General features: G+C 42.1%; 1 long non-coding RNA gene and 1 other non-coding gene across 2 annotated transcripts; one reads left to right on the top strand and one right to left on the bottom strand.

Annotated features, from left to right (window-relative positions):
- Nucleotides 1-479: 479 nt before the first annotated feature.
- Nucleotides 480-4,291, top strand: LOC136528701 (uncharacterized). The gene is made up of 4 exons (XR_010777128.1): nucleotides 480-854; nucleotides 2,257-2,378; nucleotides 2,478-2,908; nucleotides 4,016-4,291. It is a non-coding gene; the product is annotated as an uncharacterized lncRNA (long non-coding RNA).
- A 5,748-nt stretch (nucleotides 4,292-10,039) lies between these two features.
- On the bottom strand, nucleotides 10,040-10,148 carry LOC136530003 (small nucleolar RNA R71). Its single transcript, XR_010777514.1, has one exon. It is a non-coding gene; the product is annotated as a small nucleolar RNA R71 (small nucleolar RNA).
- Between the last annotated feature and the right edge of the window lie 8,286 nt (nucleotides 10,149-18,434).

The following is an 18,434-nucleotide window of genomic DNA, read 5'->3' as shown; positions in this document are numbered from 1 at the left end:
GCCTCGGGGCACGCGCACGGCCGCAGTGGCGCGGCGCGGGCGAGGGCGGCAGTGGCGGCGGCGCAAGCGAGGGCGGCGGCGGCTATCCTAGGGCGAGAGAGGGAGAAGAAGAGAGAAAAGGCGCGGGCCCAGTAGGTATTAAAGGCTCGGCGCCATTAACGTTGGCGCCAAGCTCGGCGCCAGAGTGACTGGCGCCGAGCTCCCTGCCATGCCATCCTCCGTGCCCAAGAGCTCGGCGCCAGAGACACTGGCGCCGAGGTAGGCGCCAACATTAATGGGGCCGAGCTAAGGGTCAATTTTCTGAATTCTTTCCGCCATGGTTCTATTTGTGAGAAACTTAAAAAAAGGGCTAAATTGTAAAAAATTCGGCCTCCAAGGCCTGCGATCCCGCGGCGCAGGTGGGTCCGCCCAATCCTGTGATCGCGCATCGCGGAAGGGAAGGGAAGGGATGGGAAGGGAAGAGAGGTCTCTGGACGCGCACTGCTGGCCACTGGTGAAGCCTGCAAACCCGCTGCCGCCGTGACGCACTGGCGCTGTTTCCGCCACGTCGCATCGCCTCAGTTCTTCAGCCTCGACCAGCACACGCCCGCACGCCCTCTCCCTCCACCTCCTCGCTCTGCCCTTGCCCGTCTCCGTCGCCGCCGTGCACGAGTCCCTGCGCCACGCCCACGAACGCCACGCCCACGCCACAGGGCTCGGCAGCCGCCAGAATCCACGACCGGTGCGACCGCCCCACCCATTCCCGGTCTACGCCAGCGTCGCCCATCCCCGACCCGGCCGAGCCGCCGCCACAGGGAGTCCACGACTGGTGCCGCGGCCTCGCCCATCCCCGATCTATGACGCAGAGAGTCCAGGTGATAGTTACTTCCCACAACACAGATAGTGCCCGTGCTGTAGCATCTCTATGCCTCCCACAGGCCACAACTACTGAATTTGCTTTTGAGTCTCATGCTTCTCTGATCATCATGTTCATATGTTCAAAACAAAGAGCACTTAGGAGTAGATATTTGAGACTAATAAATAATGTCAATTTGTTTGGTTGTGTCTGTTGTCTGATAATAAGGACTCCTAATATCCGAAGAAAACACTGAGCATCCCTGCAGCCCACCTAGCCCACCTATTTAAAGTGCCTACTACAACTTAAACTTTTTTTAGAAAGGCGGCAAAAGCTTTGCCGAGATTTTATTAGACGATGGAAAAGAAAAAAAACAGTAATTACAAAGGTGGGAATGGAGACTATTCTCCTTGCTACCACGGCGCGCAGGCCGGTTGCTGCTACTACCCCAGTGGACTGAGCGACCTTAACTAAAAACAGAAGCATCTCCAAAACTACCAACCCCATCCAGCGTGTGTTGTTACTCCATGGCAGTTTGCATTATGGAAGTTTGCTTCATCATATTTCAGGTCGAGATGAATAACTAGGCCATGATATTTGCTTCACATGTTTCAGAAAGCAAAGCTTCACAAAGTAAGGATTGTCTTTCTCTGACCAGAAAGATAAATTCTGTATGCCATGGACACATGTATTATCGTAGTAGGCCAGTGGGATTTATTGTCAGTTAAACGCAATGAAAGGCAATAAAGGCCTTTAGGAATAGCAATTGCAGCATGCTTGTTCAACTGCTCCGGTAACCTTGATGTCCTCAATTCCTTGTACATGCTCTCCATCTGCATGGCATAATGTGGAAAATCAGTATATCACACGCAAGCTGATATTTAAATTTTAGGTTGTCAACCACTCACACTAACTGCATTAGCTTTGTAGGACACTGTGTAAGTAAAAAAAGAGTTAAACAGTTTCTATGGCATACTAATCTGCTGTAAAATAACTTGATATTTAGAGTCAGCTAGATGGACGCTGTGTAGTATTCTAAGAATTTAGGCATGAGAATGACTTGGGACTTCTTTCGATTAAAGGAATAGAATTACCAAAAGAGGAAGGTGTCCACATTGGCTGGTAAAAACCTGAAAAACATTTGATTCGGGATCAAACATCATTGTTGACTTTAGAAGTTCGATGTATCAGTCACATTGTTACAGTGTAGGCAACTAGCCACAAACTGAAGAGGCATGTTTTGGTTGTCACCAGCTATCTGAGACTGCTGCTGGGGCATATTTTCTGTAGTCTTGGTTCTTGCTATCAGTGTTATTTATGATATATTTTACCTATCTGATGTGTCCTGTGGAACCTTGAAGTTATGTTTCCAAGATCTGGTTTCTGGTGAAATCTTATATTATAGATATGGAATTCATCAGATTCAAGGAGGGAGAGGACGATTGCCCAGAAGCTCTGAATCTGGATGATCGCTATATTAAAGCATACTCATGCCGAATTACTGCATGAAAAGAACTTGGGAAGGTTAAGGAGGCAAAGGATGGTATTCCATGCTCTAATCCTTCTGTCTTTGTCTTTTCTATAATCAATTTTTTTCACTTTCTGAACATTGACCTGTATTGTACACTAATTATGTGTATAGATGCTGAATTTGCCATCAGTCTTGATCCAAATAATCAAGAGCTAAGGAAGCAGCATTCTACCGCCAATGGCAAGATCAGTTCATAGTATTCCAGAAGAAGCACCACACAAGGCTCTTCCCAAACAAAACAAATGATCACCAATGGACGGACAACAGTGGAAATATTCTACCGGATTAGGAATGCAGACGTATATAACCATGCTCATGCATACACAATTTATCATATCGTCTCATCTCTTATGCATTCATGGTACTCATTTGTGCATATGCATGCAATAGGCTCCCGGAAGGTGTGACGCTTCTTGAGTTCGAACCCGAGCATCAGGAGGAGTAGCAGGCAGCCTAGGAGCTTGAAGTTCAGGCAGAAGGAGGAGTCAACGTAGAAGATCTCCCTGAGTGTCCTAACGACCAACCTTCCTTGTTCTTGAAAGGCAAGCCTCGGAGCATTATAAGCCTCCTATGTTTTTTTTACAAATGTCACTTGCATCCCTTATGTTTGATGCATTATGTTATAGGAGTTGATTGGAACCACTTGATGCATAGAACAACCTTGTCCAGATAAATATATCTTGAATCCTTTGTAGGTACAGGATCAAATATATGCTTAGCCTTGCTTAGTCCGGTAGAAGTCGAGTGATTTCCTGTCACCTACAAGATATAGGTAGATATCTGATCATGGTTGGCTATAATTGCTATCGTGGAAATAACCATGTGTTGATAAATGAAAAGGAGACCGAACGGGATTGTGATAGAGAAGCACAAGGCATGGAGGTCTTGGTGCCTATTTATCCCCATCTGTGTCGATTAAGGACCAATTCGCTATATGTCGTCATGTCATGTTGAACGCATGCCTAGCACTTAGTTGCCCGGATAAGTCGTTCCAACCGCAAAGCCGAGTAGCTCAATTCAGGCCGGCCCCGGTAAGTGAAAGTGCGCACACTGGAGACAATAAGGATGTGTGGAGAGCCAATGGTGTGAGTTCAAGGGCGAGTTTGAGTCTTGATCTTCCTGGCAGATTGGTAGAATCTCTAAGGGTGAGGCGCTGATCGGACCTGCGAAGTTTGTTCCTGAGTTGTACCAAAGGTGACCCGATGCGACCCCGATGGGAGAAGTATGGGTTTGTGTTAGGAATAATTCCTCAGCTAGGTAGGAATCAATTTGAATCGCCGTCTCTCCCGGATAGTGAGAACTTGACTAAGCAGCGGCAACGTAGAGTAACTTAATGGATACTTGATGGTTATGATGATGCTCAAATTATTCTTATAACCAGATATGGTTACTAATGCTTGTTAGTTTAATCAAGTGATTGCTTTAGTACAAGTGCTAATCTAGAGATGCTTATTTGAATAGGTATTCAAATTGATGCTAGAGATATTAAATTTCCAAGTTATGTTACTTAAGCTTTTATGCAAAATATTGTCAAGCTAACTCTACCGATAAAGCCTTGCATACTCCTCGGAGTCATTATTTCTGGTTTATGATGGTTAAGTCTAGCTGAGTATATTCTCGTACTCAGGGTTTATTCCCTCTTGTTGCAGAGGACATGATGCATCATGGGTATTGTAAGAACTGTCTTCATCCTACCGTGGATGAGGACTAAACCACAGGGCATGGTACTCCTGAGTTACCCCCTTTGTTCTGCTTTTGCTAGAAATGACCGTGGTACTGGCATGTATTTGAACTAAGTGTGATGTTGATGTCAAACTACTTTGCTTCCGCTATTTGAACTTGGTTTGTAATAACTATGTAACTCCGATGTATGTGAGATACTTGTGAACTATTTGTGAACTGTAATGTAATATGTGACTGGTTGGGTTGAATCATGTACGATCTTGGTTTGTATGTTGGTTTGTTTGAGATCCTTTGCGATTTCATCGAACTACTGGGTTTATATGTGCTCAAGTATGATAGTTTGATCGCTTTGGTGATTGCTATTATACTTATGCTTTTATAAATTGGATGGTTCTGTTACAGTTGTGTTGATGAGGCACGACCAAACCGGCGATGCAAGCCGTGGCGTGCTGGCTACGAGAACCGCAACATGCTGATGATAGAGTTGTTGTGGGATGACAATGAGTCGACAATATGAGTGACGTCAAGAGCCGCCGAATAACGGCAAGGAACCCACACCCAGTTGGCTAGCTAAGTAGTGGTCAAAATAAGGTAGCCCGCGGAGGCACGTACCTTACCCAACAGGGATGGTCTAGATCTGGTTGCCTACAAGACAAATATACAAAATTTTGTAGTTATTAATATTCATGATATCAAGTCAGGAGCAGGTCCCATGTATGTAAAATAATAGGTCGAGAGCGGATACTAGTATTATGAAATGCATGTAAAACATTTCGCGACTTGCTCTTGCTAGGCTGTGTAAATTCCCCGAGTAGTTGCTCCTGACTGTGTAAGCACTTGTATCTCCGGTGTGTGGTCGTGAGGTTCATGACCGTGACCGTGTGAGCCATGCGAGTAAATGCATCACAAATAATCGAATTACTCAAGTAATTTCATAACCGTTAAGAGAAGACTAGAGCAGTCGATGTTGCACGAAAAAAGAGAATATGCGTGGAGCGCATGTCGTACCGACTCTAGCGTGGAGCTGTATAGGTAGTTGGGAATGCGATTATGGTATGGCCGTGGAGGCACATGTATAATATCCTGATATATATATATAGAACTAAGAATATTTAGAAAAATATTAAAATTGTGACTTAGATTGATTGACGATCTGAGTGAAGTAGTAGGCGTGTCAATGCATAGTCAGACAGTGTTGGCCGTGAAAGGGCCGAGGCCCATGGTCGTGCGGAGTCATGACCTAGCCTGACAGAGTCCAGTCGCCCGACGGCAGCACGTATGTTGCCCTTATGTGTTGACGTCGAGTCATGAATGAGTAGCAGCCAATTGATCAATTCAGGTTTGGGAGCCCCTGAGCATCAGCTTAGTCATCGTCCGAGGTTGTTGATAAAGTAAACCAATCGGTCGACTGACACGTGAAGTGTTGTTGTCGAGTAGTCGGCATAGTATCCGAGTAGATAGATGTGTTGTACAACACGCTTGCATGCTAGCCCAATCAGTATGGTAGTCATCTTGCATATAGTCGGACGGCCTGCTTTGTGGCTTGCAGGGTGCTGCCGTGTAGTGCTGTTGCTGAAATCTACGTAGCTATGAACGCCTCCTTCCTTATTGGTTGAGGACTCAGACGTTGGCCTTTTTTGCCAATTTGGAGTGGCGGCCACGTGCTACCGACGATAGCTTCAATCGTGCTAGGGCGCACCTAGCGTTGCATGTTGAGTTTGCCTGCTCGTAATTCTAACTTCAAAGATGCATCGAGTGTATGCGTGATATCTCATCCCTAAGCCTTGTACATGTAGGTTAGAGACATACGTGCATGTATACATGTATACATGTCTTCGCTGGCTTGTCGTCCTTCATCCAACTTGCCATGTGCGGTTGTGGATCAATGCCTTGATCCCTTAAAACCTTGATTTCGAAATTCCTATGTTGATGCGTGCCGGAGATGAAGGCAGCGTTAAAGACCGACTTGTACTCTAATTAGATCAGATTGGATGTAGGTTGTTGACGTCACCATGGATGTATTCGCCAGCTTTCTTCTTTGACGGATCGGAATCCAGGGAATTGGAGCCAATGCTAGGACCGATGGTCATCATAGGCCGACGGCTTGTGGATTAATAAACTTGAGGTATCTATGTACGATAGCGTGTTGCCGTAAACTACCACGATGTGCCCAGTTGATGATGCAAGCCGCTGACCCACAGTGTCTAGTCATCAAATCGCCGCAAGTCGATGAAAGTTGATCCCTCTAGCGACGTGATTATAATCTTGAGGTCCGTCAAGCTCTCGATTGCGAAGTCACCCAAAGCCCCTAACTGGCGCACCAACTGTCGATGTTTGATGACCAGCAACTCATCATGGGGTTACCCGGGACGATGTTCAAAGGGCTTTGGCATACGCAGAACTCGACAGTAAACACAAAGAGATGAACAATTTATACTGGTCGGGCCCTCTTGTCGAGTAATAGCCTTTACGTCTAGTCGGCGTGTTGCCTTTTATGTTGGATTGATTGTATGATTGTTAGGGTTTAGACCGTGAGTTCTGTTTCACTTGGGTGCTGATCTACAGAGCCCTACCCTCCTTTATGTAGCCTAGGAGGTAAGTCTCCTAGTCGGTTATAATCTAAGAGTCCTAGTAAGATTACATGATCATAATGTTAGTAGAATTACATGTGGAGAATTTCTAGTCGGACTAGATCTTCTCCCTTCCTTGCAGTGTACCCAGGGACTATGTCCCACAATCCTCTGCTGCCTCACCGTGCACTCCTTGTGTAGCTGCAAATGTGTCTATCGCTCCTTGAACCACCTCATCTCTGAATCTGAGTACCATAAGGACCTGCCCTAGATTATCACCGGATTCATCTTTCACAGCTGGAAAGGCAAACTCAAGTTCACCAGCATCACCTGTGAATACCCCTCCTTGACATTCTGGCCCTTCCCCGTTCAAGATGTTGTGATCTCAGATTGCTACCATGGGCTCATCCTCTGCTGGTGCACTGTGTTTCACAATGTTGTCTAAAATCTAGTGACTAACAAATGGTGATTACTTCGGATAATAACCATTCTTTTGGTTCAGCTCGCTTGGGGTTTGATCCGACAGTCTCTTCACACTTCTATGTGATTGAATATGGGAAGAAGAGGGTGGGTGAGTCTGTAGGTCTGAACATCTACTCATCTAAGAGTACAGCATGGATGTTTAAGGAATCTAAATGGGACAAGGGTGTTGTATGCACATATTTGACAAGTGTGTTTCTTAATGTTCTATGCACTGGCTAGAGTTGTCCCAGATAGTTGTTGTTGATATGCAGGGAAATACATGGAGGAAAATTTGTAGGCCATGTGGTGAAGCAATCTCAATCCATGAAGCTCAAGGTCAGTTGTGTTTATGTACTGCTAGTATGTTTAGGAACTCTCAGCTTTCGTTTTGGATCCTAGAAGACTATGGTACTGATAATAGGACATTGAATCATACAGTAACCACTCTGGAGATATTTGGACGGAACAATATTCAATTTGGTTATGATGTTTGCGATGCAGACTACAGAGTGATTGTAATTCACCTAGAATGGAATTTGATTTTCCTTATTGGAGAGGATATAACACTGATCACATATGATAAGAACCTCAGAAAAGTTCTTGTCCTCCCTGCCTAGATCATGTGGTATCCTTGACCTATGTTAACGGTAGTTAACAACCATTATAAACCATCAATATAACAAGGATAAGGGCATAAATATAATTACCAATGAAGGTTTAGGGGTTTAAAATAATAAATTCCATGAGTTTTGGTGATTCTGTATTTTCTGTAGGGTTTATCCAGAAAACTATCAAGGTGGACCTATATGTCAGATTTAATTGCGTTTATCCATAGCGAAACAGACACCAGAAGATTCTAGAAGATTCGGGAGGGCTCCACACCGAAGCGGAGGGCCAGACGTCGCTAGGTGGGGCTGGCTGGCCCCACCTATAAGCCGCCTAGCCCCTGGGGCCCACCTATCAGCCGCTCATTGTTATGTCAGTTCCCCACCACCTCCTAGGTTGTATCTATGCCGTCCTTTAAGTCGGTTTGATCCAAGGGCTCACGTTAGGCGCTCTGACCAATATATATTAGCCCCTGCCCCCTAAGAAGGCATAAGTCATTTGAGAAGACAGAAACCCTAATCATCCTCAGAGCTCCACCATATTCTAGGGCATACCTAGTTAGGCTAGGTCTAGAGAGAGGCAAGCAGGCTTCGCATGGATTCTCATTCTTGTCAAGAGCGTGGTTTGATATAATCTTTGTACCCCTCTCTCTTTTGTATCTCCATTACTTTTATATGCTAGTTACAATTGTTATGACAATATTAATATTCTCTTATTCATGTTCTTTGTTATAATGTGTATGGTCTACTTTGATTATATGCTTAGTATAGTTGGATTATCATTATGTTAATGCATAAGTCCGTATAGCACTCACTCTAAGGATTCATGGGTGGGTGGTTAACATTGTGTAAGCATGGTGCTTATACGTTGTTTACCTGTAGATACACCCTATATTCTGGGTCATGTGGTAGATTGAGGATGTGACACTCCTATTGAGTCCTTTGTAGTCCACTCCCCGAATATAGGCGCATGTAGGGTTCGGTTACGAAGGAAGAGCAAGCTCTGTTCTTAATCTTCCTTAGTAATATCCCTTATGTGTAGATATGACGATGATCTTACCAATGATTACTAAGTATAAATGCACTAGTCAATGTATGCTTTGACTTATAATTAAGAATGACTTAGGAATTATTACTCTAATATTCTATCTGACGATGCTAATGCCATAGAAAGGAGTACTCTGAGTGATTTATTAATATCATTGATCAATACTTATCATATATACATATATCTTATCCTATGACTTACCCATGTTATGAGTAGAATATTGGTTATGGTTTACTTCTCCTTCAATAGTATAAGTTATTAGTACATGTCCATGCTAGACCTTCCCTGTGGTAAGAATATAAATAACGATACCTAGAATACTCTCAGGTAAAATGCTACAATAGTATATTATCTGTGCGCTTACATATCCTTTTCATTCATATATTTATGTATTCTTCCTAGGCATATAATGAATAAAGAACTGCTTAGTATTATTCTAGCAGTAATGCTATGTAGTACCATCAAGTATCTCTAATATCATCACTAGGGATGACAACCTAGTAAAATTAGAAGATATTGGTTTATAATAGGTGGCTATTTAAAAACAAGTGACACGTTAATAAATACCAATAAACATTTCTGGTGCTGTTACTAGGGACTAGATTTAAAACTCTGTTCTTACTAGCAACACTAAGAAATGTCAACAAGTATTTTTGGCGCCATTGTTGGGGAAGGTAGCTAGGCAAAGGAAGTATTGATAAACTTATACTTATTGATGTGATCGAGAAAAACCATTGACCTCTGCTCAAACAGGCTTACCCTTATTTTATCTACTTGTGTATCTTATGTAGGGTAATGTATGACCAGTTTTGACCTTCCGACGAACTACGTTGAAGATCCAAAAGAATTACTTAAAAGGACTAAGGCTAAACTCAAGAATGTATTAGCTTTAGAGTCGGAAGACAAACAGATAAGGCAAAGCTTAACACCTGAATTTGAAGCTATGGCTAACAGGACTCTCCGTGAATTGTCTACTCCAACTATGGCCAACATCCATATTGGACCGACAGTCAATGTTGCAGATAATAATGGATTCAAGCTCAAGCTAGCCCTCATCAACATGGTGTAAGCAAGCCAGTTTTGTGCAAAGCCACAGGAAGATGTGAGTGCACATCTCCAACACTTCCTAGAGATCTGCAGCACTTTCATCATCAAAGGAATAACCCAAGATGCCATATTAGTTCACCTCTTCCCATTCTCACTCTTGGGGAAGGCAAAGCAATGGTTCTACACCAACAAAGATAGAAATACTACATGACTGCTCCACTACCTTCCTAGCAAAGTTCTTTCTCACAGGCAAGACGAATGCTCTACATGAGAGAATCTCAAGCTTTCAGCAACAACATGATGAATCTGTCCCTGAGGCTTGGGAACGCTTTCAAGATTACATTGCGGAATGTCCTCATCATGGGATTTAGAATTGTTTACTCATGCAGACTTTCTACCATGGGTTGACCAACAGTACCCATGAGACTATGGATGCTGCTGCTGGAGGTGCATTCCTGTCACTCAACATACCAGCTACAACAGCTCTTGTGGAGACGATGGCCTCCAATCAAGGCTGGAATGAAGAACACATTTTAACCCACAAGAGAGGTGGAGGTATACATCAACTCAAGGAGGTAGACATGATATCTGTGAAGATGGACCTACTGATGAAGAAGCTTGAAGATCGAGCCAATGAGAAGCAAGAAGTCATGCACATTTAGGATTCTCGCATGACATGTGAAGCGTGTGGAAACACTAGGCATTTATGGAGCAACTGTCCTAAAACCCATGAGGATATGAACTTTATCAACAACAACTACTACTTTCATCCTCGATAATTACCAAGGTAATTACCAAGGTAACTATCAAGGTAATAATTTTAATAATTTCAATCAACCACCCTTGAGAGAATTAATTGCTGGCCAATCCAAACTTATGGAGGGATTATCTAGAAAGGTAGCTACCAATGATAAAATTCTAGAGAATATAAATAATAGAATGGATAGATTTGCTTCTACCATTAAGAATCATCATTGCTTTAATAAAATGATAGAATCACAAATAGCTCAGCCGGCTGCTGCTGTTCCTCCGTCCGACAAAGGTAAGATTCTGGGGCAACTACAAGATCTAGAAAATGCAAATCGTGTCGATATTCACAATGCAACATATTATTGTATACAACCATCGATGGGAAGGTGGATAGATTGTACCTTGTCGAAAAAGAAGAGCGATCTAGGAAAACCTGTCATCCCCATCGCCATTGGACCTCTTATTTTCTAAGAAGCTGTCTATGACATTAGAGCAAGTGTCAACATCATACCTAAGGTAATATATGATCAAATTAATGGAGATACTTTGTTGTACACAAATATGTGTTTGCAGCTTGTAGATCAGTTACTCTGCTACCCTAAGAGAGTTCTTGAAGATGTCATTGTTCTAGTGGGACAATCATATGTTCTCATAGACTTTGTGGTTTTGGAAATAGGTGGAGATGTAAGGGCACCCATTATTTTGGGCTGACCTTTCCTAAGCACCTCAAAAGCCATAATCTACGTGGATAGTGCCAAGATTTTCTTCACAATCAAGGATAAAAAGGAGAAGTTCTCTTTCAAGAATCGTATCTTGCAATCTCCTGGACATCCATAAATGTCGTACCTGCCCAAAGAGACAATAGTGACCAAGAAGAAGAAGAATAGGAGAAGGAGGAAGAACAAAGCCAGACAGTCACAAAGACTTCTGTTGGTAGACTCACTCTAAGAAAGACCACGACAACATCCAGCTTGGGGGAGGAGCATCCCCGTGTATCTAGCTAAGTATTACTTTTCATTTGCTATTTTTAAGTTTGCTATATATTTGCTAAATAATAATAATAATAAAATAAAAAGATGAATAACTTAAAACAAAATAAAAATTTATCCTTGTGTTAGAAATATATATGTTAGTAAGGCGTGATCTAAAAATGAAAACAAAATAAAGAGTGTGTCTAGTTTTCTATTTTTAAAAAGCTAAATAAATGGACTCTAAGGATAATCTCTTGTAATGGAAATGATGAATAGTTGCTCTGTCATAATTCCTTTCAAGTACTTAGTTTTTAGCCTTCAATTCTCCTGAGTTTTGGATACGACTATTTTGATATAAGAATTTACTCTGAACTTAAAACTCGTGGGTAGCATATGCTTGATCTAAGTCTAGGTAATTGACGGATGTGATATGAGAAGGTCTGAGCTGTTGTTTATCTTGTTCCAAGTGACACTAAAGTTCTAGAGATTGATCTTTTCAAAAAAAATATATGAAAATCCTACATGATGAGCTCCTATATGACAAAGCTTGAATTCCTACCAGAGCCTATATGATATTTAGATTAGGAAAACTTCCACATATATGTTGATTGTATTGTATTGCATTTTGTCAAACTTTGTTGACCCTTATGAGAGTTTTGTCATGCTCTTAAAATCAAGATCACGTACACACTACCCAAATATGCACTACTCCTATACTAGGGGTAGGCGCAACACCATGACAATCTATCTAGATCCACCCAAAAAGGTTTTACTCCTACATACATCCATACATATGCACATCTTGATTTGATTGTATGACTCAACTCTCTTTGGATCTGAGGTTTGACTTTACAATATATGTACTGCAAGTATGCTCTTTTATGCTTTCTCCACTCCTATGAGCTCCACATAAGCTTTAGTTGTAGGAAGAGAGAAAGTCATAACATCACTTTTGCCTTGTTGAGGATCCACAAATACCACATATGTTGTGAGACTTGAGAGTGTCATACAATGGAAATTTTGAGTTTTATTTTGAAAACCTATAAAAACTCTAGAATAATGGTTGAGCAAAGAAGTTGAGATAGTGTGCTTAACTTGATCATTCTGTCTTTCAATTGCTCAAGACCCAAGTGAAGGCTGAGGAGCCCCATGATTGAAGGTAATATGGGTGAGTTTGAAAGTTAGATCGGTTTATTCTAATCTGGAGGAGAATTCTTATTTGAGCCCATGTGTACTTTTGAGGAGTTGCATCAATATTTTTTTTAAATCCTTAAACTCTTGATCCATTTACTGAGTTTAGCTTTGCTAAGTGACTAGCAAAGGTTAAGCTCAAAGGAGTTTGTTGATGGTAGTTAATAACCATTATAAACCATCAATATAACATGTATAAGGGCATAAATATAATCACCAATGAAGGTTTAGGGGGTTAAACTAACAAATTCCACGAGTTTTGGTGAATCTGTATATTCTACAGGGTTTATCCAAAAAACCATCAAGGTGGACCTACATGTCAGATTTAATTATGCTTATCCACAGCAAAACGGACACCAGAAGACTCTAGAAGATTCAAGAGGACTCCACACCAAAGTAGAGTGCGAGACGCTACCAGGTGGGGCTGGCTCCTGTAAGCCGCCTGGCCCCTAGGGCCCACCTATCAGCCCCTAGTTGTTATATCAGTTCTTCACCACCTCCTAGGTTGCATCTACGCCATCATTTAAATCAGTTTGATCTAAGGGCTTATATATATCAGCCCCTGCCCCCCCTAAGAAGGCATAAGTCATTTGAGAAGACAGAAACCCTAATCATCCTTAGAGCTCCACCATATTCTAGGTCATAACTAGTTAGGCTAGGTCTAGAGGGAGGCAAGCAGGCTTCACATGGATTCCTGATCTTGTCAAGAGCATGGTTTGATATAATCTTTGTACCCCTCTCTCTTTTGTATCTCCATTACTTTTATATGCTAGTTAAAATTGTTATGACAATATTTGTATTCATCTTATTCATGTTCTTTGTTATAATGTTCATGGTCTAATTTGATTATATGCTTTGTATAGTTGGATTATCATTATGTTTATGCATAAGTTCGTATAGCGCTCACTCTAAGGATCCATGGGTTTGTGGTCGACATTGTGTAAGCGTGGTGCTTATATGTTGTTTACCTGTGGATACACCCTATATTCTAGGCCATGTGGTAGATCATGAATGTGACACTCCCATAGAGTCCTTTGTAGTCCACTCCCCGAATATAGGCACATATAGGGTTCATTGACGAAGGAAGAGCAAGCTTTGTTCTTAATCTTCCTTAGTAATATCCCTTACGTGTAGATATGATGATGATTACTAGGTATAATTGCACTAATCAATGTATGCTTTCACTTATAATTAAGAATGACTTAGGAATTATTCCTTTAATATTCTACATGACCATGCTAATGCCATAGAAAGGAGTACTCCGAGTGATTTGTTATTATCATTCATCAATACTTATCATATATATATATATATATATATATATATATATATATATATATATATATATATATATATATATCTTATCCTTTGACTTACCCCTATTATGAGTAGAATATTGGTTATGATTTACCTCTCCTTCAATAGTATAAGTTATCAATACACGGCCATGCTAGACCTTCCCTATGGTAAAAATATAAATAACGATACCTGGAATACTCTCGGGTTTCATTCATATATTTATTTATTCTTCCTAGTCACATAATTAATAAAGAACTGCTTAGTATTATTCTTGTAGGAATGCTATGTAGTACCAACAAATATCTTTAATATCATCACTAGGGATGACAACCTAGTAAAATTAGGAGATATATGTTTAAAATAGTTGGCTATTTAAAAACAAGTGACACGTTAATAAATACCAACAAGCATTTCTGGTGTTGTTACTAGGGACTAGATTTAAAACTCTGTTCTTAGTAGCAACGCTAAGAAATGTCAACAACCTACCTAGAGGCTATGTCCGTAGGGACCTCACTATCTTCCTTATGTTCCATTGTTCGTGGAGTCAGTAGGAGAGCAGTAAAGTTGCATATGCTATTTTTCTTGTTATGGCATGTCTTTCTTCTGGTAGGGAGTTGTTTTGATTCTACATATAGTCTAATTTTGCCTTGGTAACTAAAGCAATTGTCTATTGAATATTATTAAAGTTGCTGCTTTGTGCAGGTTGTGGAGTCTAAGTACTTTTGAATGATTTTCGTGCAATGGCTAAGGGAGGAAGAAGAGGGGTTCCATGGTGCACTAGCTACCAAGCTAAAGGAAGCTTTGCCTTGCAAGCAGGAGTGCAATCTGAAGGAGCAGAGCACATCTACCTTGTTTTTTGTTATGTAAGTCTATAGGGAGCATAACCTTTATTCTCCCATCTATGTACCACTTGTGTTAATTCTTTTGTTGACACAATTGTTATGTTAGTGTCGCTTGTTATTATTATAAAAAGTACTCTTTGTTGTGGACATGGTGAATGGTGTGTAATGATTATATTTGTATGGTGTGTGTTCAGTAAGTTATTAAGGCTAGCTGAATTAGTAAATAAATTGTGATAACTGGATGCAATTCTATCACCTTCGAATGTAAGGATCATTGGCTGTTTTGTCATCACTGCCGTACCACTCGCCATTGGTGAAGTAGACGGCCACCACTGCTTGTCGGATTATTTAGCTTCGGCAATGCCTAGCAACGTGATCGCGTAGATAGATCCAGATGGTAGCACACGAGACACAAGGGTTTATACTAGCAAAGGGCACGGTAGTGCACTAAACCCTACTCCAGTGGTGCAGGTACACTTCTTGTATTTGTAAGCTCAATTATAGAGGTTGTTGCTCCTAGCTATGAGGTAGATTGGAATGGCGGATGGTGTCATGGTGGACGTGATGATTGTGGAGTCCTTACCCCTCTTTATATAGGCAGAGGGGTAGGGTTATAGCAAGGGCGATTGGCGCTATAGACTGGATTCCTAGTTTGTTACAACAGATCAATTCTATCCTACCACGGCTATGATGGCAGCAGATATCTTCGATACGTCGTGATCTCTAAGTGGGTAGTTGTGCCTAGTCCTCGTGGGCTTCCCCCTTGGTCGTCCTTGATGGGCTAGATACATGGCTGGTGAGGGTACCTTGGGCCCATATCTCTGATAGTAGCCCCCATAGGATTTAATGACTGGCTCATAGAGCTGCACAATCTGTCAGGTACTAAAGGTCCCTATAACCTTTGGGTCCGATGACCATCTCTCGGGTGTCGAGATGTTTGAATACAACCAGAGTGACCCCGAGTATCGGGATGACTGTGAGCTTCGCACTTACTGGCAGTAATGCCTTCTCGAGTCACGAGAACCGTGTGGGCGGAAGTCTCCCACCCATTTGAACGCATCATTTGTGCATCATTGAATCCTGTGAAAGATAAGGATGGAGGTGCCTAGGGACTCCAACCGTTCCATTCCCCACGCTTTTATTTTATGGAACTCTCTCGATGCCTGAGTCTACCTTTAATGACAACCACCAACTCCCCCACTACCATCTTTGGGGTGCTTATTTAAGCAGAGGGTATCGAGGCCAGTGAGTCTCACTCCTTCCTTCCCCAAATCCCCTAGCCTTAGACTGGGTGCGAGAGTGGTGATTCAATCCGTGTGTTATGGTTCACGGCTCTCTTTGGTGGTCGTGCCATCGATGGGAGAAGGCTTTCAAGATTGGGTTCCATGGTGGCCGCTCTCCTTGGGTGTTAGAGGATGTTCCACGAAGAAGGGGAGGAACAATACCATTGGTGGCTTGGGTCATCGAAGGAATTGCGGCCGAGCTTGCCGATGGTCGACACATGGGGGCTTTCTAGGTCAGAATATCTGTACAAAATCCTAGAGGGCAAAGGGCAGCATGTTGTTGCTGGGAAACCCTTTGCCCCATAGATCTTGACCTAGGTGCTCTCGTGTATCGATTTGGAGGCTTGGATCCACTGAGTCATCACTGTTCGCTCCTCCCCGACACCGCAGAAGATGGCGCGAGTTGTCCTACTCACGAGGCTCCTCCTCCTCTTGGATGTTAGAGGAAGCTCCATGAGGTAAGACTCCCCGAAGCATCTTTCGAGCATCATCCATGCTCATGAAGGCTTGAAGGCGAGGTGAAGGTCACCGTGTGCCTTCGTCCGATGTGACAGAACCGTCCAATTTATACAAGCTCAAGCACAGCTACCCCCACTTAACACATTGGCATGAACACACTTGCACTTATATAAATCTGGTAGTCTGTCGAGTGTCACGAAGGATCTCGGTAAATCAACATCACAACCAACATCGCATGATTAAGAAAATACACATCATATACATAGAGTTTCAGCGGAATAATATTATAATTGAGTTCACAAATAATAATATGCTGCCAAGTTTACAAATGCGATGGCTAAAACAACATAGCTTTAAAGTTTTTACAAGAACATAAGTTTCAAATACACTGCTAGCATAAGTTACATCCTCCAACAATAGCATATAGATGAGAAATAAATATAGAGTCACTAGCCCACTGGCGGTTAGCCACCATCTTCAGCAGGCCAAGAACTTCACCTACAACATGGTGGAATAAACCCTGAGTACTCGAATGTACTCGGCTTGACTTACCCGATAGGAGAGAAATAAAAAGACTCTCAAGGGTATGCAAAGCTTATTTAGTGGAGCTGGTTGGATAGCATAACTTTGCAAAAAAAACATTACTACCATAAGTCCTTACTTTCAATCTTTCAGTCAATATTTTAGCAACAAATTTAGTGAAGCTTATTATGGCTAGCTTTGCACCTATTCTAGAGCAATCACTTGATTAAGCTAAAGCAAACATTAGTAACCATATCAGACTTATCATATAATCATCATAACCATCATGTTCCATCAAGTGTTAGTATGAATGGAGGAAGCCCAGGGTCAAGTTTGTCACTATCTAGGAGAGGGCGATTCGAATCGATTGCAACAAACTGGGCAGTATTCCTAACACAAATCTAGACATACCTATGCCAAGGTAGTCTTAGGTCACCTTTGGTACAACTTAGGTACACATTCTGTGGGTTCGATCAGCACCACACAACTAGGGACAACCAGCTGCCAGGACCGTTAGGCCCAGCCTGCCGTTGGGCTCACGTCTAGCTCCCCGCACATCCTTACTACCATCCAGAGTGTGCACTTTTATAGAATGACTCTCGGCCAGAGTTGAGCTACTTGACTTTGCGGTCGGAATGAGTTATCTGGCCAGCTAAGTGAGTGGTTGTGTTCAAAATGACCGAGGACCAGCAATGATGCAGTTCTTAATCGACATAGATGGGATAAAACATGAACACAAGACCTCCATGTCCTGCTACCTCTCAATCACTAGATCTCGTCCGGTCTCCATTTATTCATCATCACATGGTTATTTTCCACAATAACAAATATAGTCAACCGTGACCAGGTATCCACCTATATTGCAGGTGATAGGAAATCATCCACTTCTACCGATCTAAGCATAGCTAAGCATAGAATGTCCTACTCACACTAGTAAGATTTCATGTATTTATATATAGTGGACAAGGTAGGAATTATGCACCAATGGTTTCATTCAACTCCTATCACCTAATGCAGCATACAAAAGTTATACTTATGTGCATTTGTAAAAAGAGAGGGTTGGAGACTTAGAATGCTCCGGGGCTTGCTTGGGATCCATCACAAAGTTAGTTTAGTTAGCTTGCACCATCTTGGTGGCATCTCTAGCCCCTAGCACTTGCTTAGCCCTTCCATCTTCGGGATAGGTCCACCAACACCATCTTCGGGTTCGACTCCAACATCATGTCCTTCTGTCCTTTGCATGGTTCATCTAGCATACCTAGATGAGATGCATAATGTAGATGTATGAATGCATAGAAAACAACTCATGATGCATTGCAACAGGCATACAAGGCAA

This window comes from Miscanthus floridulus, chromosome 19 (genome assembly GCF_019320115.1).
Source record: "Miscanthus floridulus cultivar M001 chromosome 19, ASM1932011v1, whole genome shotgun sequence".
Taxonomy (NCBI): domain Eukaryota; kingdom Viridiplantae; phylum Streptophyta; class Magnoliopsida; order Poales; family Poaceae; genus Miscanthus; species Miscanthus floridulus.
The sequence above is the reverse complement of the archived record's forward strand: the minus strand, read 5'-3'. Positions and strand labels throughout refer to the sequence as shown.